General features: G+C 49.0%; 1 protein-coding gene across 5 annotated transcripts in view; it reads right to left on the reverse strand.

Moving 5' to 3' along the window:
• The window catches only part of LOC146854315 (uncharacterized), a 186,194-nt gene that overhangs the window by 116,226 nt on the left and 45,643 nt on the right, over window positions 1-24,325 (reverse strand). For 3 of the 5 annotated variants that reach the window (XR_014981211.1, XM_085652118.1, XM_085652117.1), the window contains exons 1-3: window positions 13,108-13,216; window positions 12,691-12,814; window positions 12,450-12,594 (exon numbers count right to left, since the gene is read on the reverse strand). The exons of 1 other annotated variant lie outside the window; for it this stretch is intronic. The gene's annotated coding sequence lies outside the window, so the exon portion shown is untranslated. Of the gene's footprint in view, window positions 1-12,449; window positions 12,595-12,690; window positions 12,815-13,107; window positions 13,234-24,325 lie in introns of those variants that run through there. One more of the 5 variants, XM_085652116.1, reaches the window with a different exon arrangement.

Consider the following 24,325-nt stretch of genomic DNA (forward strand, 5'->3'; position numbering starts at 1 on the left):
ACTGTGGCTCCTATTTCAGCAGCAAAAATACCAGTATAAGATCTGCCATGCTTTCTTTAACCGTATGGAGTCGGTAATACAGACCTTTCTTTGGGGGACGGGTGGTAACACACCAAGAATAACCATAAGCATGAGCATATCTATAAATCACCCTACGATGGGGACCTTCATGCATGCCGACGTACAACTCTACTACTGAGCGGCGCACCTCTTGGTGATCATTTAATGGTCAACTCCCCACAATCTGACTCAGCCTTTGCTTTAGAGAGGTGGCCCATGGGCACAACATATTTAATTAAATATTTATATGGGGCCTGACCCCGTCGCCCCTCCCCTAGCGATGTGCCCCTGGTCTGCAACTCACCACGGGGACTACGCTATGGATGGACACTATGCTTGGAGACACTGTAAACCTGGAGGGGTTTCGGGTGTGGCACATGATTGGGATCTCTGTGCTGGGGGAGGTACTGGAGGGGACTCGTGGTTTCCTTCGCACAATTGAACGCTTCCTTTAATATACAGAGCAGTCAATTATTTTGCTATTTGCAGGCTAGGCATGCTCTTCACCTATGCATTAAAAGCTTGATTGAGCTCCCTGACCATAATCCTTCAGAAGCCCGACTATTGATGGGTCAGATAAGACATAAACAAATCGCCCTTACATATTGTATCATTGCAAATAATTCACCTGCTACTTTTGATAACCTGAGGGTGGCATGGGAAAGAAATATTGGTTTCCTTACAGACTATGGCGAGATGCTGGAGGGCCTCCCAAGTCATTGCCATCGCTGCACAATCAACAATGATTCAACTACGAAAATTGCACAGAGTATACATCACTCTCTACAGGCTTGGAGGTATGGAAAAATCACTTCCCAGGCCAGCCTCTGAGGATGGGATGCAGACAGTGCTTTTCTTCATACTTTTATGGTCCTGTCCGGTGCTCCAGTACTTGTGACATGGAGTGCCGAGAACGCTAGGGTACGTGCTGCGCTGTCCGCTAGGCTCTAAAACCAAGCTCACATTACCATATATCACTGAAGATCGTGACTCAAACTGATATAAGGAGGCTTTCCTCCATATTGGTCTGTAGGTGACAAAGAGAGATTACCCCGAGGGATTGCGGAAACGCATCTAGCACATCCTTGGAACGGTGGAAAAGGGACAAGACCACTGTATGCTTTTGGAACTGTCTGGCTACGAGTCCAGGGGTTGCCTGCACAAGCTGGTTAAGATATCGTCTGTCTGACAAATCTGCCAAACTATAGAGGTATTGGCACAGAGAGAGAGGGGACTTGTGAAACCCATAGAACTTGGCGACAGATGATGTCCCAATTGAATAAGATGATTTCATGTACTATACAGTGGGATGTTCTTATCTTGCAGTTACATCAAAAGTGGAACAATCATGCTTCTTTTCTCGTGAAAGGGGTGGGGCAGGGTTATGGCTTGAAGGAAACCCATGTTATGTTCACTGTGACTTTAATAAAATTCTCTAAAACAAAAAATAGTTAATAGTACTGTAGCGTTTTCATTTTACTAGATTTAAAATAAATATATAAAAGTATAGATCTTTTGGTAACATGCAGGGAACATTTTTTAAAAGTTGATTAAATTTGAACAAATATTTAAAATATTTTTTACATTAAATATTAATATAAATGAATTTTAAATATGTACTTTAAACTTAATACAAAATAAAACAAATTCATTGAGTTATATAAAAATAATGTTACATTAATTGGTAAATTTAAAAATGGTTTTAAAATATGTTAAAATGCATAAACATTTTATTTCCCAAACTTTTTAACATTAGAAATATAAATACATTTAACTTAAATAGTCCCCTCTGTGTGGATGACGCCTTGGTGTACCTCAGACACCCAACTTACTCCGTACCCATACTCCTACGTACAATGCAAGCGTATGGAGAGGTTTCCGGACTCCACGTTGAACTCGGCGAAATCCAAGTTATACCCTCTAGGCTTCTTGACTGGAGCGCCACTTGGAACTTCCTTCGGTAGGGTTCCCTTGGGAACTGAGCGACGTTTGTTAACTGGGGATCCGCCCGCCGTCCACTTTTGGGTAATTTTTGGAGCTCAATATTGGCAGGGTTGCACTTGTGAAAATGATAGCTCCCTAGATGATCCCTCTGCAGTATTTTAGAACGATTGATAGCCTTATTGTTGAACATCTGTGGGATAATAAGCAGAGGCAGGTAGGGCTCACCATGTTTTAAACAGCCAAGGACTCGGGGGGATGTGGAGGACCCTGACTTGGAGTTGTACTATATGGCAGCTGTTTTTTTTTTTTTTTTTTTTTTTTTAAAGAAACCTTTATTTGACTTCAAAGAGTTACAGACATGGGCCTACAACCCCGTGGGCCGGCCACTAATGAGCACGAGATGTATCATTCCACCGTTATACAGATTGAGCAATCCGAAGATCTCGTCAGTCCATCAGTACTCCCAGTGAAGGCAAAAGCAGTAGTTAGGTGACAATATGAAATACGGTTCCAATTTTCGACTTAAAACTAATAAACATTACACACAAACAAGGCAATAAACAGTGTGAATATCAGGACGTGCTCCCCGGGGTAGGAAATCAATGACCTGCGGCAGAGAAGGGAGGGGGGCCTGGGAACAGAGGAAAAATCAAACTGTAACCTACTCATAACCTAACGGGTGAGGAATGGTCAGCTAGGGGGACAAAGAAACATCCGATACAATAGACAGGGGAGGGGCACAGATGTCTCCGCGATAAGAATTCCACGGACCCCACACCCCAGTCCATTTCCTAGGCTTGCCTCTCGCTACATACACCGTCTTTTCCCTAAACATGCACCAATCCATATTCTCCTTCCACACCGAGACCGTGGGCGACCTCTGGGAACCCCACAACTGTGCGATGTTTCGTTTAGCCACCATATTACCCAAAGTCGCCCACTGCGTCTGCGCCACATTATAATCGTTGGGCTCCCACACATTCAGCAGGCATCTCCTAGCTTCTGGCAGCAGAGCAACATGGGTGACCTCTTCCATTACAGCATGCACCCGACGCCAAAAGCGAGCCACCTCAGGACATTCCCATATAACATGAAGGAAAGTACCCAGCGAACCACAGCCACGCCTACACATCCCATCCACGGAGAGACCCATGCGCATCAGGCGGGGCCCAGTGACATACACTCTATGGAGTATCTTGAGTTGTACGAACCGAAGGCGGGCCGGAATTGCCACCTCCCTCGGGGAGGCTATTGCCGAGACCCAGTCCTCATCATCTAATTCCAAACCGTCAGCCACCCAGATCTCCCTCAAGCAGGTCAACAGGTCCGCCCGGTCGTTGATGAGTTTTTTATAGATCAAGGAGATTGTGCTGTCAGGCACGTAGCCATCGAGCACCCTGTCCTCCAGGGGGGAATTTTCCGGGATAGCAGTAGCATCAGGGAAAACCGAGCACAACGCATGACGGACCTGAGCATACCGGAAGTACTCCCTATCGCTCAGCTTATATTCCGCTTTCAGCATTTCAAACGTTTTAAACTACCCTTTCACCCAGAGATCACTCACCTTACAGATGCCAATCATATCCCATTTCTCAAATCCTTTAGTTCTCCACAAACAGCCCAGCCCTTCTGAAGCATACAGTGGGGTCGCTCGAGTCAGGCGGTCCTTCCAACCCATCGCGGCATTAGCAGCATGCCACACACGTACTGCTATCTTGGTTGGGCCTGTCAACTGCACACCAGGTGACTTCGAATAGAGTGCTCTGTTATAATCCCCCCCAGGCAATAGCATTTTATCCATCTGGAACGCCGGGTTCAGGGCCGGTCCATACATCCCGTGGTTCACCGCCGCCAATTGGGACGCCCAATAGTATCGTTTGATATCGGGGAGTGCAATACCCCCATCATACCAAGGGAGTGTCAATTTTGCAAGAGCGATTCGCGATCGCCCGTCCCAAAACAACTGCCTCTGCAAGCTCTCCACCTCACGGAAATAGCGGGCCGGTATGACGTCGAGTGTATTTTGCAGTGCATATAGGAATCGTGGTAGCGACATCATTTTAAACAGCGCCGCGCGTCCGAGCGGCGAAAGCGGGAGCCGTCGCCACCTCCAGACGTCGGCCCTCAGTCGTTGGAGTGGGGGGAGTAAGTTCCGCTCATAACGGGCCACAGGGTCTAAGGATATGAATACCCCCAGGTACTTAAACCCTGACTGCGAAATCTGGATAGGGCAGCCACGCGGGAGGAGAGGAGCATCCCCAGAGAGAGCATAGACACACGACTTGGCCCAGTTGATGACCAAACCGGAGTTACGAAAAAATGAGGTCAGAACATCGACTAGTACAATCAAAGACTGCCGAGGAGATGTGAGGTACAGGAGAATGTCGTCCGCATAAAGAGATGCGGTCCTTAAATTCAGGCGTCCACCTAATGCCGCGCAACGAGGGCTCCCATCGTAACCAGGCAGCCAGAGGCTCCAATGCAAGTGCGAAGAGGAGGGGCGACAATGGACAACCCTGCCGCGTGCCTCTTCCCAACTCGAAGGGCGCCAACGCTCTGCCATTCACCACTACCTGAGCCAACGGTTCCTCATACAGCAACTTCACCCAACCGATAAACCCGGGGCCAAAACCAAATTTCGCGAGCGCCGCCCAAAGATACGGCCATTCTAGGGTATCAAACGCCATTGTGGCATCCAAGGACGCCAAAACGGCCGGTTCACGTATGTGCGCCGCTCTGGCGAGCACTCCATGTGACGCCAACGACCCTAACCAGACGATTAGCCAAAACCTTAGCCAGAATTTTAGGCTCAGCATTTAACAATGAGATGGGCCTGTAAGAAATACACCGATCCCGTGGCTTCCCCTCCTTGTGAATCACGACTATTGTAGCGAGACGCTGATCATAGGGGAGGGAGCCCACGTCACGTGCCTCAAGGAACATGTCGCGGAGATGAGGCGCCATCTTGTCTGGGCGCAGCTTATACAGTTCAATGGGAAGGACGTTGGGACCCATGGCCTTGCCAGAAGCGACCGAGCGAATAGCCAAAGCAATCTCATCAGGCGACAACGTCGCATCCATCAGTACGCTGTCCGCCTCTGACAAAGACGGCAACGCAATGTCTCTCAGCAACAAATGAGAGCCATCCTCAAGGCCATCCGAGACTGGAGAATACACCTCACGGAAATAAGTCGCGAAACATTCAACAATTTCCACAGGGTCAGTCACACGCACGCCATCCGTTCTCTCAATAACCGGCACCACTCGACTCGCTCTCTCCTTCTTGTCCAACCATGCAATCAATTTTCCAGCCTTATCCCCCACATTGTATAAGCGCCCCTGTTGCTCCCTACTCATCACCTTGGCAGCATCAGTAACCAACGCTTTATAGTCAAGCTGCTTGAGACTGAGAACATGCAACTTATCATTCGTAACACCCAACTCCAGGTCCCCTTCCAACTTGGCTATTTCGTTTTCAAGGCAAACCACCTCTTCAGTCTTGCTTTTCTTGGAGTGGGAGATTAGAGAAAGTGCCTGCCCACGGATCACTGTTTTGAAGGCTTCCCACAACGAGACAGCAGATGACACAGACCCCACATTTTCATTGAAATAGCGCTCAAGGGACTTGACCAGGTCCGCCCGGATTTTAGGATTACGCAGGTACCAGATATTAATCGGTGCTACCCTCCCCTCAGCCCCGGGAACGACCTCAATGCGCAGCAGCAGGGGGGAATGATCAGAAATACCCCGGGCCAGATGTCTTACTTCCCTAATCATCACAGCTTGGGCCGCCGGCATAAGGACATAGTCCAGTCTCGATAAACTGCCATGAGCCCCTGAGTGGAAAGTGTATTGCGCCTGCCCCGGGGCATCAGTCTCCAGCAATCTATCAGCCCGAGGGTATCTATAAACCCACTCAGCCAGGCCTGTGCCCCCGGGAGGTCCCTGGGAGGGTGACGATCCGCCCTACCGGATACGACAGAATTAAAATCGCCCCCCATCACCAGAACCCCCCCCGGGAGCCCCAAGACCATTCGCCCCAAATCAGCGAAAGTTACGGCCTGCAACCCCGGTGGGACATACACAGAAACAAGCGACACGGTTCTGCCCTCCCATCGGCCTACAAGTGCAGCATACCGCCTTCTAGGATCATGAATCACGTCGTCTACCTCCAACGGGAGAGAGGCTCTGATCAAGATGCCCACCCCCCGCGAGCCAGAAGTGAAACCAGAATGAGCAACAAGACGGTACCCCCGCCTATTCATAGCATGGCAAGAATTCCCAATGAGATGCGTTTCCTGTAGAAAGACAATGTCTGGCGACAGCCGTTTCAAGAACTGCAGCACTACTCCACGTTTAATCCTATCCCCCAAGCCATTTACATTCCACGAAAGTACTCTCAATCCCCTACCCCCCATCCCAACCCCGCGCACAACTCCCCCCCCAGAGTCCACGAACCCGACCACCAGTCGTGTAGCGTTACGTTGCCTTGTAGAACATTCAAACAGTCCCCGACTCCCCCCTCCCCTCCAACATTCCCGTTACAACTCCCCCCTCCCTGCACCCCTGCGTGAGCCCGTGTAGCCCCCCCAACTTGCAGTGTGCCTGTCGCCCTAGCATTAACTAAGCTACAAAATGGGGAAACCCCAGAGGAGGAAAGAGCCTCACTGAGCACCCCACAACCCCGGGCAGTTAGGATAAGGCGCTGAGTAAAAACAGCGAACCAAAATATGGAAGTGTCATCGCAATGTTCAGTCACCGGGAACCAAAGTCTATTCCTGTCCAGCCAGGCCTACTCCGTTCTCCTCGGTCGGTCCCTCCCGACTTCTTCGCTGGGGCAGGGTATCAAGCAAATCTCCTACCTCCTCCGGCCGATCGAAAAAATATGTCCGATCCTCAAACTGAACTCGCAACCTGGCCGGAAAGAGCATCGCATATTTCAGGTCCATGTCTCTCAGTCGCCGTTTAACACCCATGAACCCCTGTCGCTGCTTTTGGACCGATTGCGTAAAGTCCGGGTAGAAGCTTATAGTAGTGTTCTCAAACTTCGTCGGCCCACTCACCCTTGAGGCCTGCAGGATAGCGTCTCTGTCCCTGAAATGAAAAATTCTGGCAATGAGTGGCCGTGGGGGAGCGCCCGGTTTCAGCTTACCACCCGGAACTCTATGGGCCCGCTCGACCGCAAAGAATTTACTCAACCCCTTGGGTGCGAGATGGTTGATCACGAGGTCTTCCACGAAGAGGTCAGCCGCAGGGGCCTCCGATTTCTCCGGTACCCCAATTATGCGCACATTATTCCGCCAAGCCCTACTTTCAAAATCCTCCAGCCGACGGACAGACAAATCATTGGACGTCCGCAGATTACGAACCTCGGTTTGCAGGTCAGACACGTGCCAGACTCGACGTTGTCAGACCCAAGGATTTGACCTTCTCATTCGTTTGTGAAAGGTCCGCTCTGAGAAGTTTAACGTCGATCAAAACCGTGTCCAATTTATGGGCCAAGGTGTCGAATTGCTGGCCGACTGCTGCTTTCATCTCATCGATGGCGCCCATGACGTCCTGCAATGTTAACTCAGTAGACGGTCCCGGGCCATCCTTGGATCTCTCCGGTGACTTATGCAGGCCACTAGGAGATCCTTTTGGCTGGGTATAGCGGTCCATGTTATTAGCTTGGGTATGAGCTCCCCGCCTAGTCGTCTTGGATTTTTGCTTGTCGCCGTCCAATCTAGCCGCCATTGTCTGATGGTCGCCAAGGCCACCGTCCACCAACACGATTAGTGATCCTCGGAGAGCCGATCTAGGGAGCCTCGGCGATCACGAAAGGCGGTCCAGACTAGGGTCCAAGATTCAGGCAGGATACCCGATCTTCCCACTAGCAATGCATGCTGACAATCCGGGGTCCCTCCGTCAGTTTCAGCGAGGAGACCCGAAACCGAAAGTGAAAGTAGGGGGTGCGCACCGGCCCGGGTCCTGCAGGCCGTTGTTGTTCACTTTCTACCCGGGCACCACGCCAACTCGAATCCGAGGCAAGGTCAGGAGTAGGCCGCAGACTTGAATTCGATGTTATCCCGGTTCCTGAAGTCCAATTTGAATTTGGACAACGGATATCACCTCCGCATATGTTCGCCTTTAGAAGCCCGTCGATAGAATCAGGATATATTCAGGATAGACGTGAGAGGTCGTGGAGGCCCTCAGGAGCCCTGTGCCTACGCGGCCATCTTGGTTGCGCGCTAGGCTCCTCCTCCTATAGCAGCTGTTTTAATCTGTACTTGGTATGCCACGTCACCCCCCTTCCCTCCACCTCTTGGTACATGCCAATCTGTAATGTGATGAACATTCCACAGCTGACTCCAGCTGACTGGATCCTGTGATGGTGAAAGGAACGAATAAAGAAGACTCTTCACTTACTGCGCTTCGTCTTTTTCTTTGTAACATTGACGATGAACAACTGTGTGGGGACGGTTCACCATCACCCCCAATACGTAATCCAGTGACAGTTCATAAATGCATTCTTTTTTTTAAAATATTTTTTTTTGCATTTTAAACAACCAAGAAACAAAGAGCATGTCATAAGATACAGAAAAAAGTATTTACCTTACTCAAGTTCGTGCTGCAACTTGTGCTGATCATCTGTATCCGGATTGCTGCCAGTACCGAGGAGGCCCTCTATAGTTGTACGTCTGTGCCATTTGCTGTGAGAGAGGGTCCTGAGGAGTGCTGGTTCGAGACTGTTGTGGGGAATCTCACGTTTGTGAGTGAAGTGAAGTACCTGCATATTTATCGTTTTTGGGACTGTCGTCTGCAGGGTGCTATTGTCTTGGCTTTGTGCTGCTGTGTGCGAAGAGGAGCGCACCGCCGTTGAGAAGCAGTCACTAAGGCAAATTTGAGGCGACTGCTGCGGTGTGTTGGAACCAGCCTGATTATCCGTACCTTCTGCCGCCGTTCTGAAGGATAGAGCACTGCCGCTGAGAAACATTTGCTGTGGCATATTGAAGTAAACTGCTGCGAGGTGTGGAAGCCAGGCTCCTTTTCGTGTTGCCGTTGTTGCGCCCGCTGCGCGGCATGAGGGGGCCAGCCTCCGCAGCACAGTACGCCGCGGAGTTGAGGACTGCCGTTCCTGACGAGGGAGCGGGTCTCTGCCTGGAGTGTCGTTCTTCATGTGATCGGCAGGCTCTGGCGCTCCTTCCTTCATTACTTGCTGTCTCCGTCTTCCATCCCGTCTGTTTCCTGAGGCGGGGCAGCGTAGGGACGGCCTCTGTAGGCGTTCCTGGAAGAGAAGATGGGTTACTGTAACCCTTTTGAGGTTACATCATCTAGCATCGTCAAGCCTTAACCCTTTCCTCACGCCTGTCTCCGTCTTCTACACGCTGGCAGGCACAGCTGACACTGCAGTCTATCTTTGTTTCCAAGGCCCATTACAGTGCTATTTCAACATCTATTTTTTCCACACTCCTGTCTCCGTTTTCACACGCTGGCAGGCACTGCTGACACTTCACTTAAAATTGATGTTGCCAATCCAGTTTTCACCGCCACTAAGCCACCTGCCTCACGCGGACGGGCACAGCTTTGTGAGACGAGTCCTTCAATGAGGAGTCCTTCCCTCAGCACTGCTCCCACCTCACGCTGACGGGCACGGCCTGTGCTTGCTTACTATCACTGTGTGGGAGCCAGTCTCCGCAGTGGTCAACCTAGTGTTCGTGTTTAGGGTTTTTTCTCACTGTACTCCCACTTACGTAGTACTGGCAAGGCATAGTTAAATATGGCCACTACAAATATGTCTCAACCTCCCCCTTTCCTCAGTGAAGTGGGGAAGCCCCTTTTACCGTGGAAACAATGGTTTGGACTGATGGAGTCATACCTAATCGCAATTGGTGGGCAGAGATTCTTGTCCTTGCGTTAACTGCATACCCTACTTCATAACTTAGGGATTGAAGACTGCAAAAACCTCAAATAACATTTCAGCATCTGCAGAAGCGGATGAAGATAGTGACGATGATGACAATGTATACTTAGTCGCAGTTAACAGACTAGAAAAGCATTTTGGTAAAACCATTAATGTTGTTTTATAAAGACACAAGTTCTGTTCTAGGGTACAGGGCAAGTATGAGAAAGATCAAACTTATGTTGCGGCTTTGAAGGGTCTGGCAAACATGTGCGAGTTTGAAGCCTTACAAGATTCTCTCATTAGAAATCAGTTGGTCAAATGCACCAACAACACTAAAATACAGGAGAGACTCTTAATGGCCACCTGATCTCAAACAGGCCATAGAGATAGAAGTTGGAATTGAGCACACTGCAGATTGCATGATAGCTATGAAGGATGATGGGGACAAACATGCAGATGTTAATGTAATAAGTAAACAAGAGGTCAACAAAGAGAGCAAGAGTAAGTTACCCAATGTTCTTCCCGCAGGCACCAAGCTTAAATGTCACAGATGCGGGAGCCCCAGTCATCTGGCTAACTATGTAGGGTGCCAAGCCAGATCAGTCACGTGTCACAAATGCAGAAGAAGGGGTCTGTAGAGGCCAGGGTCTGTAGAGATCAACGTACCAAAGCTGTAATGTCCATTGAACAAGAACCTACACAAGCAACCAAACATGTGTTTCAACTGCAAAGCTCAGATAAAACTACTGATTTCCCGTCTTGTACTATCACTTTGGATAAGAGAGAGGTGACCGTCTTTGCAGATTCGTGCTCACCCCATACTTTGGTGGAAGCGGAGATGTTTACTAAACTGTTTCCCTTGTGGCAACAAGACATGCAGCCTCCTGACATTCATCCAGGGGGTTATAATGGTGACCCCATGCCCTTGATAAGTATGACTACCATGAACATATGGTTCAAGGGAGGAGTACCGTTGGTAAAACCTACATCACGCAGAAGGGATCCAACATGTTAGGATGGAAACATCAAAGGGAACTGGGTATCAAGTTAGACCCTAATAGTCCTGACCAAGTTCAGTTAGTAGATCCGTCAGTAGGGGGCACAGAGGTGTGTAATGATTTCCAGAAAGTCTTTACTGATAAGCTAGGGCTACTAAAAAACTACCAACACTCCATCAAGCTTCAGACCAACGCTAGACCAGTGGCTCACAAAGTCAGGCCCGTACCACACATGATGCAAACACCCCTCCAAGCCGAGTTAGACAGACATTTGTCACAAGGGGTGATAGAACCCATAGAAAGTCAAAGTAAAGAAACAGAACCCACTGTCTACACTAAACTGATATCACTATGCCCAAAATATGGGTCAGGTATATAGAGAAAACCTGGGGCCAGGACAGACTCGGATAGGTAAAAAAGACAAAAAGGATATAACAAGACAGTTTATTTCAGTGACAATAATCAAAAATTGATACTCATTGCATAAAGGATAAACAATATAGCATACATTCAATTTTATACAATAACAAAAGTCCCACACATAGAACAAACAGAAAAACGATCATTCATTCAAGCATCATACTCATATATAGAACAAAACAGACAGGAATACAAACATAGTACACAATAATTTCAAGTACGATTTAAAAATAGTATAAACACTAAATGAGTTTAGCAAAATAACAATTCAAACTGGCTCGTGCGCTCCCAGTTCATAGGGGCAAATGAAGTCTTCTGATGGGCACGAGAAGACGGAAGCCAACGCACGTTTCGGTGTTTGCCCATACAAGGCTACACCTTCATCAGGGCAACGATGATGGAAGGCGTGTGGGACAACACAATAGAGACCTGTTGTGCAATCATAAGACAAAGGAAAGACATCAACGAATAAAAAAAGGTTTTTTTGTAAAAACATTCTATTCAAAATGGTTTCACATCAAGGGATCTCCTTCAGCACTCTCTAGGGTACAATGAGGAGCTAAAGTCAGAGAAGGGGCTAAGGGATGAGATTCTAGGATACGAGTCAAGGAGGCCCAGGGTTCAAAGATACAAAATAATAATAGTCAGATAACAAAAAAACAAACTGGAGGGTTGCTTACAGATGGATGAGACTGAGGTGCACCCAAGGAATTGGAATCTAGATAGAGTAGTAGTAATCAAAATACCAAGGAAAGACAGAGGAACACCAGAGATGCATGAAGGATGATATCAAGAAAAGGGGGGGTGGATATAACCAGCCAATCACCAAGAAATAATAAAAGATAGATGCGCTGGGGGAACTCAATGGGAAAAAAAATCTAAACCAAGTTTGATAAGTGCCAAGAGCACAATACCTTTCAATCAAGAGTGCTTAATACAAATCTTCTCTTCAAGGTAGGGTTGGGAGAGCAATACATAGGCATCAATATAGAAAAGCACATCAGTTCTATAGAAAAAAGAGAAAAATTGGGGTGGGGTAAAATAACCAGAAGAGCGATAAACACAGTCCAAAGGGCAAGAGGGTACAGATGAGAAAGGAAGCTACAACTAACGAATGAGTACAAATAATAGGAACGGCTTACCCAACACTAGATCCGATAGGTTGCGATTTTAGGAGACGGCCAAAAGAAGACTGCTGGTCATAGATTTAAAGCATCAGGGGTCATTCACTTTGAAAAGAGGATATGTGTTTCAAGGGGGGACCAAGACCACCCAAAAAAATTATTCCTGTAGAGAAATGGGCAATAATAAAGAATACGGTCAGCTGACACAAAGTCAAGCGCTGTTATACAAAAAGCTGACTACCATGGGCAAGGTGCTTACCAGACAATGCGAGCCGCCGTTAGGCAGGGCGGTAAGCTTAAACACTCAGCACACTGATCCTCGCACTTGCGGCTACTCAGAAGAGAATGGGAGAGATCTCAAATCCGGCCATAGGGTGCAAAGTCTAAGGAAGAGGGAAAAGGGTCTATTTAAAATAATATACAAGGCTGTCAAGTGGGGGGCCGGTACAGCGCAATCAACAGTGGGACAGAGAAGCTAAAGCTGTTCCTAATAATAGAAAAACGCTCAGGTGCTTAGTAGCAAGGTCCAAACATCGGTGCATTGCTCAAACGTATACAGCGGCAACCGGGACTCGGAGACGCGCTTGTCAGGCTGAGAGGTTTTAAACGCCCAAAACACTGCGTGCACTAACATAAGGACAGTTAAGCAAATAAACGGAAGCGAGGGGTGTCTTACCTTAAATAGGCACGATACTCGGACGAAAATATAGCAAAAGTGATGAGCCTGGGTACCACACGGGATCAGGACTTAATGATCCGGGATTTTTAAATATAGTGGAGCCAATTCCAAGGCCGAGAATTTAGAATCTCGCGGGAATTAACAAGGTTGGGAAACAGAGAAAGGGCTAGGAATGCAGAGGCAATAGGGTTCCAAAACATTGGCGGCCATATTGAAACGGGGTGAGATAAAGGGAAACAAAGGCACAGTTATCCCCATACTCGTGGGTTCGAAAAGTTTAAACTCTCCGTGACAACAAAAAAGCAAATGCAGATAAATATAGTAACAAGCAAGGGAGTTCAATATAGCTAATTATGTCTATCTGATCAAACCCTTCAGACAGAGAGTAGTAAGATTAAGAGAACAATCCATAAAGAAAAACTCCTGGAGGGAGTGTATCATTTACCAGGTGACAATTGCTATGGGGAGGTTATCGAAAGAATCAATATCAAAAGAATAAGCAAATACAGGTTATTGCAATAACATGAGTAGTCCCTCCATGACCTTTCAGTACTCTTTTCATCTGCCTAATTGTTTTTCTTTAGTCCTCTGACAGGCCCCCTCCATCTCGGTTGCGCGCTTTCATTACTCGTGGGATCTGTTTATCTTTGTCTATTATCTATTTATTTATTTTTCAAAATCTTTTTTATAATCGTTTATTTATTTTATTTCAATGAATTTTTTGTCCCCAGTGCCTTAACTAGAAAACCTGTATTTGCTTATTCTTTTGATATTGATTCTTTCGATAACCTCGCGAGATTCCAAATTCTCGGCCTTGGAATTGGCTCCACTATATTTAAAAATCCCGGATCATTAAGTCCTGATCCCGTGTGGTACCCAGGCTCATCACTTTTGCTATATTTTCGTCCGAGTATCGTGCCTATTTAAGGTAAGATACCCCTCGCTTCAGTTTATTTGCTTAACTGTCCTTATGTTAGTGCACGCAGTGTTTTGGGCGTTTAAAACCTCTCAGCCTGACAAGCGCGTCTCCGAGTCCCGGTTGCCGCTGTATACGTTTGAGCAATGCACCGATGTTTGGACCTTGCTACTAAGCACCTGAGCGTTTTTCTATTATTAGGAACAGCTTTAGCTTCTCTGTCCCACTGTTGATTGCGCTGTACCGGCCCCCCTCTTGACAGCCTTGTATATTGTTTTAAATAGACCCTTTTTCCTCTTCCTTACACTTTGCACCCTATGGCCGGATTTGAGATCTCTCCCATTCTCTTCTGAGTAGCCGCAAGTGCGAGGATCAGTGTGCTGAGTGTTTAAGCTTACCGCCCCGCCTAATGGCGGCTCGCATTGTCTGGTAAGCACCTTGCCCATGGTAGTCAGCTTTTTGTATAACAGCGCTTGACTTTGTGTCAGCTGACCGTATTCTTTATTATTGCCCATTTCTCTACAGGAATAATTTTTTTGGGTGGTCCTGGTCCCCCCTTGAAACACATATCCTCTTTTCAAAGTGAATGACCCCTGATGCTTTAAATCTATGACCAGCAGTCTTCTTTTGGCCGTCTCCTAAAATCGCAACCTATCGGATCCAGTGTTGGGTAAGCCGTTCCTATTATTTGTACTCATTCGTTAGCCGTAGCTTCCTTTCTCATCTGTACCCTCTTGCCCTTTGGACTGTGTTTATCGCCCTTCTGGTTATTTTACCCCCCCAATTTTTCTCTTTTTTCTATAGAACTGATGTGCTTTTCTATATTGATGCTTATGTATTGCTCTCCCAACCCTACCTTGAAGAGAAGATTTGTATTAAGCACTCTTGATTGAAAGGTATTGTGCTCTTGGCACTTATCAAACTTGGTTTAGATTTTTTTTTCCCATTGAGTTCCCCCAGCGCTTCTATCTTTTATTATTTCTTGGTGATTGGCTGGTTATATCCACCCCCCCTTTTCTTGATATCATCCTTCATGCATCTCTGGTGTTCCTCTGTCTTTCCTTGGTATTTTGGTTACTACTACTCTATCTAGATTCCAATTCTTTGGGTGCACCTCGGTCTCATCCATCTGTAAGCAACCCTCCAGTTTGTTTTTTTGTTATCTGACTATTATTATTTTTTATCTTTGAACCCTGGGCCTCCTTGACTCGTATCCTAGAATCTCATCCCTTAGCCCCCTCTCTGACTTTAGCTCCTCATTGTACCCTAGAGAGTGCTGAAGGAGATCCCTTGATGTGAAACCATTTTGAATAGAATGTTTTTACAAAAAAAACCTTTTTTTATTCGTTGATGTCTTTCCTTTGTCTTATGATTGCACAACAGGTCTCTATTGTGTTGTCCCACACGCCTTCCATCATCGTTGCCCTGATGAAGGTGTAGCCTTGTATGGGCAAACACCGAAACGTGCGTTGGCTTCCGTCTTCTCGTACCCATCAGAAGACTTCATTTGCCCCTATGAACTGGGAGCGCACGAGCCAGTTTGAATTGTTATTTTGCTAAACTCATTTAGTGTTTATACTATTTTTAAATCGTACTTGAAATTATTGTGTACTATGTTTGTATTCCTGTCTGTTTTGTTCTATATATGAGTATGATGCTTGAATGAATGATCGTTTTTCTGTTTGTTCTATGTGTGGGACTTTTGTTATTGTATAAAATTGAATGTATGCTATATTGTTTATCCTTTATGCAATGAGTATCATTTTTTGATTATTGTCACTGAAATAAACTGTGTCTTGTTATATCCTTTTTGTCTTTTTTACCTATCCGAGTCTGTCCTGGCCCCAGGTTTTTTCTATATACCCGACCCATATTTTGGGCATAGTGATATCAGTTTAGTGTAGGCAGTGGGTTCTGTTTCTTTACTTTGACTTTTGTTGTTCCCTACTTCCCCTGTCTACCCATCTGACCCCTAGGGACCCCCCTTCTATTGAATAGAACCCATAGAAAGCTCACAGTGGTTGGCCCCCATCATTCTTACCCCCAAGGCGTCCAGCAAGGAGATCAGATTGTGTGTTGACATGAGGGATTCAAATGAAAACATATGGGTGGACAGGCATCCCTTGCCCCGCATACATGAGGTTCTTACCCTTATCAAAGGTGCAAGTTGTTTCAGTGTGCTATACCTATCATCCGCCTACCACCAGGTAGAGCTGCACCCTGACTCCCGCCACTTAACCTCGTTCATAACTCCTCTTGGGGTGTTCCAGTACATTTTTTGCCCTTTGGTTTGGCTTCAGCTTTGCTTTCAGGACGATATTCTCATTTATGGGAAAGATTTGGGAGAGCATAATACCATTCTGTGGAGTGTGTTGGTCAAGCTGGAGGCAGCAGGCCTGACCTTGAAGAAGGACAAGTGTCGCATAGGGGTGGGATCCGTAGAGTACCTAGGTCACACTATTTCTCAAGATGGTATAAAGCCTAAGGTTGACCTGGTTGATGCCATTCAGAATACTGCTGCCCCACCGTGCGTTGAAGACCTTAAATCATTTTTGGGTTTATCTGAGTATTATGCTAAGTTTGTCCGTAACTATGCCAGTATTGTGGAGCCATTAAGGGTATTACTCAAAGTGAGGACCCCTTTTATGCGGAACAAAGAGTGTCAGGGGGCATTCATCACAGTGAAGGAGAGCAACGCATCCGCCCCATCGATGGGCAGATTTGATCCCACCAAATCCACTGTCCTATGCACTGACGCCAGTAATAAAGGTTTGGGTGCCAGTCTCACCCAGGTTTTCAACAGCAAGGAGCAGGTGGTTGCCTTTGCTTCTCGAACCCTCAAAGTAGCGGAAGCTAATTACTCCGTGGTGGAAAAAGAAGCACTCGCTTGTGCCTGGGCCATCAAACATTTCCGTTTCTTCTTTTAGGGTATTCCCTTCACTGTGAAGACTGATCACAAGCCCCTCATGTATGCATTCACCACAAAAGTGTCAGCAAAAACCACACCGAGGATCGCAAGATGGATCCTGGGACAGGAGGGGTACAATTTCACTGTCAAATATATGCCAGGTACATAAGATGTTGTAGCTGATTTTCTATCTCGATCACCATCAGAGGTTGATGACTGTGCAACTTTGGTTGAATCTGATGAAATGATACTTAAACTGACTTGCCTGAGTAAAGAGGAATGGGACGAGTGCTTACATACAGATGAGGAAATGAAGGCCCTCAAAGGTTTTATAATCAATGGGTGGCCCAATGAGAAAAATGAGGTCGCAAGACTGTTGAGTAGTTACTGGGATGTTAAACTGGAAGTAAGCATTCAAGAGGAAACAGTTTGTAGGGGCGAGAAAATCGTTCCACCCATAAAATTGAGACAAACAATTGTGGACCTAGCCCATATATTGGTCACTTAGGGTGTAGCCTCACCAAAAACAAGATCAGACTGGACTACTGGTGGCCGGGGATGGATGCAATGGCTGAGCACACAGTAAGGGACTGTCTAGAGTGTAGCCGCTCGGACAAAATACATCAACCCCGGAAACCCCCTCTGTCCCCGGTAGTGGTGCCAGACCATCCGTGGTCCAAACTAGCCCTCGACATCATCGGTCCTCTCAACCTCAAAACCTTAAATTAACGTTTCATACTGGTCATGGTGGACTATCACACTCGCTGGGTGTTTTACAAGTGTGTGCACCAGATAAACACAAAGGTACTCATCAGCTTTCTGGGGGACGTATTTTTCGATGAAGGTATCTCGGACATCCTGGTAACTGATAACGGGGTACAATTTACATCGGAAAACATGAATGATTTCCTATTGTAAATAGGCATTACTCATCACAAAACGGCTCTATATTGTCCCCGTGCTAACGGGTTGGTGGAACGCATGAACCGTTTAGTAAAAGAGTGTCTACAGTGAGCAGAGATCTTAGGAATCTCGGCGAAAGATGCCTTGCAAGATACATTTTGAGCATATCATTTAACCCCAAATTTAGTCACAGGGGTATCCCCTTTTAGCTCCTTGAAGGGTAGAGTTCCCAAAACCAGACTCTCACCTCCTTTGAGAAGACAGATCACCTGTGAAGTGAATCATGACGAGATTAATAAAAGAGCAGTTGATCATCAATCCAAGTACAAAAACAGGTATGATGTAACAAAACATGTTAAATCTCACACATTCAGAGAAGGTAATTGGGTTCGCGTGGACCTCTCTAAACAACGTAGAAGGGAGGCTACAAGATTTTCAGAAGTAACTTACGTGGGCAGAAATGTAGTTCAACTTGCTAACGGGCAAACATGGAGCATGGACATAATTGTCCCTCATAGGCAAGAGATTGTTCCTCGTGTTTATGCCCAAGGGGGCGAGAGGGATGGTGTTGCCCTTAGGAGATCCCAAAGATCCAGGTCCAGCCCTAAGTGGACAAAAGACTATTGTACTACATAAAGTTTATTGATTCTGTGTTCTATTGGTTACTTTATCCACTGGGTTGTTCTTTCCTAAGGTTGCACTATACGCTTGGGTAATGCATACACTTCTACTTTTTGCGAGTAGTACTGTTACTGCTCGGTATTCCCTGGCTCACACCTTGCCTTCCCCTTCCTTTCCTTTCCTTCCCTTTCCTTCCCTATGTAAGGAGATGTGTTGTAATCTGTACTTGGTATGCCCTGCCACCCCCCTTCCCTCCACCTCTTGGTACATGCTAATCTGTAATGTGATGAAAATTCCACAGCTGACTCCAGCTGACTGGAACTTGTGATGGTGAAAGGTACGAATAAAAAAGACTTCACTTAATGCGCTTCGTCTTCTTCTTGGTAACAGCAGCCTACCTCCAACATGCCATTCACTGGCTCATTCTGGAGGACTCCTAGGAGAAGTCCCTCCTGAGAGGTTCGCACGCAGACACTGAACTTCCAGGCCTACTAATGCGTGGGTCTCAGGTCCCCCCAATACGCCTTATTGATACGTCAGGTGGCAGAGATATGGGAGGGAGCAATTAAGAGTGGTTGGACATGTGTGGTGTTGGACTTACTCCAGCTTGAGTACATTTACTACTGTTTGGGGCCCTTTGTACCTTTTAAGTTTCATCTGTGAATAACAAAAGCTTACTCTTTTGTGGGTGGTTCTCTGACCCTCCCTAAATCCCATTCTTAACTCTCCCTTAAACGCTCCTGACTCGTCCCCCAACTCCGGCTTATTTTGTAGTAAGTACGCACCTGTTCCACCCGCATTTAGTACTAAATCATAAACGTACGTGTGAGGATCTCCCCATAAGAAGGATAGGAGAGGTGGATGTGGTGATTTATAGTTGTAGTGTGGTGAATAACTTTTGGAGTACTTTAATAGTGCTATTACAGTGCTACACAATATACTACAAAATGTGTTAATTCATTTTTCATTTATTATTTGTTATTTATATTTAGAGTGCTAGCCTATCTCAAAGCGTCACTTAAACAGAATCCAAAATAGTCAATGTAATACCAAATTTACTTCATAAGGCCTATGTAATTGCTTACTATGAGAAAACATTCAACACTGAGATCCCTCCCAGTAACTCCACAGGTGGGTATTAGAGCGAAGATTGGCATAACCTCTACTATGAGAAGGGGGCGTGGCTTGGACTCCACCGAGCATGGACGCGTGAGCTGTGAGCTCCGTGTCGGCCTCGCAACTTATCCTGAACAGAATTCTCCCCGGCGGTGTTGAAGGCTCTGAGGCGGACCCCCATGCCTAAGAGGTGCCTGGCTACTAACTGAGCCTCGCGCCGGACTCCGGGAGGCCGCTTTGGTCAGCGATTGTTGCTGTCTCCCTGAGGTGGCCCGGCCATCTTGTTTGTGGCCTGCATCCCTGGCCTTGCGTGGTGCGCGGCCCGCCGGAGGGGAGTGGTGGCCTGACTGGGACCGAGCGCCGGCCGCGCAACGGCCCGCTGATCTGGAAGGGGGCGGAGAGAGCGGTGTCGGCCCGGGCGGGGCCTCGAGGAGCGCAGGCGGACAACTGAGGGCACTGCTGGAGCTCGCTGTGACCGAGGTGGAGCCGGTGCACCTGCTGAGTCGGTGATAGCTGGCACTGGGCTGGGTCTAGCAGCAGCGGCGTTCCGGAGATCGGCCGGGAGGACGGAGTGAGACCCGCCGCTTGAGCAGGGGCAGTGGAACTGTGTGGGCACTGCGGGGGCTCTGTAGTGTTGGACACCCCCCGCCGCACTGTTGCCCCCTGTGTTTCGGACCTGGGGAGTGCCTTCCCACGGGAGGACTGAATTGGACTGACTCCCTCACACTGGTGCAACGCTTTGAGATCCTGTGACCTGAGCGCATTAGAGAAGCTGGTCCCTGGAGGGCAACTCGTGGTATCTATGCTGGTGGAGCCGCGGTTCGGCTGGCGTTCTGGCACTGGCTATTCTCCCTCTCCCCTGTTGACCCCCTACTCAGCGGCACACGCGGACTTGGATGTGCTGGGGTGCTTGGTTTCCTCCTGAGGTTGTTGGCGACTCGGATGAGTAGGTCGCGGCACTACTGCTGGAATAGCTGAGGGATTTGAGGATGCACCCGGACATTCCTCGCCCTGGTCGCGACGGGGGCGAGTGCGGAGGGCAGCTTACTGGTGAGACTGGGCGTGGACTTTTTTGTTGGCGGGCCTAGCAGGAGGATCGGTTGGAGTGGCGCCCACTTGCTTAGCGGTGGTCAATGCTTCGGCCTGCGAGCTTTACAGGGCGCACTGGGGGTGGATCCTGTGGTGCTCCGGGGCCACTGGGAGTGCGACTGCGGAGCCGAGCAATCAGAGTGCTCTTTTTGCTTGCTGGAGGTCCCCGTGTGAGGTTCACCCCTCCTCGAGCTGGATAGGGGCTCTTGCGGTCAGGCCATGGGGAAGCCGCGGCGCGGTCCGAGTGCGGCACAAGCTGAGCATTTAGAGGGCCCGCCCGCCTCCCAGGATCAGGACCCGGCGGGAGCCGTGGCAGCGGGGCTGCGGCAGCAACAACTGGATCAAATCCTCAAGGCCATATCGGACACAAGGGAGGCGCTATGCCGCGATATAGCGCAGGTATCCACGAGCCTTGGATTTCTACGCGCTGATCATGGCAAGCTGGTTGACCACGTCAAAAACATGGAACTAAAGCTTGAGTCATTGGAACCCGCCCAGAAGGCGACGGAGACAACACTGGGCGATTTGACGCGCAGAGTGCGGCTGCTGGAGAGGAGGGCAGAAGAGGCGGAAGGGCGCAACAGGCGCAATAATGTGCGGGTGGTGGGCCTGCCGGAAAGAATTGAAGGGGAGAGCATGGTCAGTTACCTGGAAAAGTGGCTGTGAGAGGTGGTGGCTCCAGAAGGTTTGTCGCAGTTTTATACCCTTGAGAGGGCCCACCGAGGTGCCGGCCCGCCCGTCTGCTTTGGGCCACCCACCGAGGCCGGTAGTCGCACGCCTGTTGCACTTCAAGGACCGTGATCTCCTGTTGCAGAATGTCCGGACATCCGGCCCGTATAAAGTGGATAACACCTCGGTTTCCATTTACCTGGATTACTCTCAGGAGGTCCAGCGGAGCCGGTTTTCCTTTATGGCAGTTAAGAAGGCCCTTCGCGCTGCGGGGATCCAGTACGCGCTGTTCTTCCCGGCACGTCTGAAGGTGATGGTGGACGGGGCGGCTACATTCTTTGACGCACCGGACGACGCCTGGCACTGGCTGGAGCAACACTGAGCGGGTAGAGATGGTGCCGGACTGCGTGAGTTGGAGATGGGGGATCGGCCGAGGCCTCGCCGGGGCCGTCGGCACAAGAACAGTGCGGCGAGTGGACAGTCGCCGTCGACCTCTCAGACGGAGGTGTCGGAGGATTCTGGGGAAGACGTTGAACATCTGCCAGAGGTCACACCACGCACTGTAGCCGGCCTGTTGGACGAGTGACGCTGCCTGTCCTTCATTTGTATACAGTAAGGGGAGGAGTACCAGTGGCCGCTATGTAGCACAGTGGGGGGGGGTTTGGTTCTGTTGAAGATAGTGGGGGGCTTGGTTCCTGGCTCGGAGGGGGGGGCGGTTTGGGGGGGTTCCCTATTTGAGGGGGTCACTGGGGGCAGGACGCTATCGGGAGGAGGGGAAGCTGATAATTGAGGCTTGACATGCAGACGGGGCTGGTGCAACCGCTGTCCGGCTTGTGTTGGTACTGGGTCACCCTCTCTATCTCACACCTATTGTGAGACTCTGGTAGCTACCAGGGTATTTTCTGTCGTTGGGTCTGTGTTTGGATGGGTAACTATGGTTTGGAGCCTGTTCTGGGGAAGGGAGGGAGGGGGGTTTGTTGGGGATGTTTTATAAGAGGGGGGTCTGTCAGTGTGCCCGCTAGGCTGTCTTGGACTGTGTTCAGTTGTATCCTTCTCCATGGCGACCCGACTTGAAGTAAAATGTGTTACTTGGAATGTGCGAGGGCTGAACTCCATGAGAAAACGTTACAAAGTACATGCATATTTGGTCCAGAGAGGGGTACAGATGGCCTTTTTGCAGGAGACACACCTTGATCAGGCTGAGGGGCGGGCTTTGCAGAAGAGATGGAGGGGACAGTTGTTTTACACTACTTTTTCTGCCTTTGCCAGAGGGACTTTAATCTGGGTGAGGTCCGGGGTCCCTTTCCAGTCCACTCACACGATTGTAGATCCGGAGGGGAGGTTTGTGTTGGTGTCTGGCCGGCTGGATGGCAGAGATGTGACACTCTGTAGTGTCTATGCCCCGAATTCTGACCACTCTGCATTTTTTGCGTGGCTTTCTGGGAAGCTGGCGTCTTTCCTGGTGGGTACGGTGTTCCTCGGGGGTGATTTCAATTCTGTAACTGACGTGGAGCTGGATCGTTCCCACCCTCCGCTGGCTCAATCCGCGGTCCGTAGAGTGGCCAGGGTGAGAAGGGACTGGCAGGAAGCTTGGGGCCTTCTGGATGTCTGGCGGGTACAGCATCCGTTAGATAGGGATTATTCTTTCTACTCAGTGCCGCATGACCGCCATGTTCGGCTTGATGGTTTTTTGTGTACCCCGGATGCACTGGAGCTCACGCGCTGTAGCGAGTATCTGGCGAAGACACTCTCGGACCACAACCCCTGTTTGATAACGATTCTTTGGTCCCAGCAGCGGCAAGTGATTCCGACGTGGCGGCTGAACCCGGTGACGCTGGAGGATCCCGTGTTCAAGGTGGAGCTAGGGGAGGGCGTAGAGCGTTATTTCTCAGACAATTCAGGGACGGCGATGAGTAGAGCTCAAGAGTGGGATGCGCTTAAGGCGGTGGTGAGAGGGATCTGCATCTCGTCTGTAGTCGGGACGCGCAAGGTGCTGCTGCAGGAACTTGATCGGGCTAAGGCCCGGCTACGCCAGGCGGAACGCGATGGTCATGTGACTGGGGGCACCCGAGAGGAGGTGTTGGCAGCACAGGAGGAGGTGGCGGCTCAGGTGGAGCGGCTTCGCTGCTATGATTATAAAGACTATATGGTACGGGCGCATGCTGAACGGGACAAAGTAGGGTCGTTACTGGCCTGGCTGGCCAATCCGGTTGCCCAGGGATCCCCAATGATATCGCTGTCTACTCCTGAGGGGGGTATGGTCTGTTCCCAAAAGATTAATGACCAATTCCTGGACTATTACACGCTGCTGTACCAGAGCAGGATGAGGGATCTGCCAGACGATCTGGACGCCTATTTGGAGGCGGCGGGTTTACCACACTTGGACCCGGATCAGGGCACTGCATTGGGGGAAGGCTATCTCTCTTGGAGAAATCAGGGCAGCGGTGAAACACATGGCCCTGAGGAAGACTCCAGGGGCTGATGGCCTTCCGGTGGAATTTTATGCAGCATACTTGGATATCCTGGCACCGCGATTACAGGCGGTGTACAAAGAGGCGTGGGACCTGGGTAGACTGCCGCTCACTACAAGAGAGGCGATCATAGTACCGCTGCTGAAGAAGGGAGGGGCCCCCGCCTCCAGGACGGCGTACCGGCCGCATTCCATGCTCTCGGTTGACTAGAAGATCCTCAGTAAGATCCTGGCCACGCATCTTTTAGATCACATGCGCGCCCTGGTACACCCGGATCAATCGGGTTTCATTCCCGCCAGGAACACTGCGACGTGCATTCAACGGTTGGTGCGGATCATGGGGGAAAGAGGGGACGGTGCTTCGGAGGCCGTGGTGCTGTCGGTGGATATTGAAAAGGCATTCGACAGTGTGGAGTGGCCGTATCTGTTCAGGGTGTTGAAGGGGTTTGGTTTGGGTGATAATTTTGTACGTTGGACCAGCTTGCTATATGGCTCTGCCAGAGCTAGGGTTCGTACGGGACGC

Source organism: Triturus cristatus, chromosome 4_1, assembly GCF_964204655.1.
Source record: "Triturus cristatus chromosome 4_1, aTriCri1.1, whole genome shotgun sequence".
NCBI lineage: Eukaryota > Metazoa > Chordata > Amphibia > Caudata > Salamandridae > Triturus > Triturus cristatus.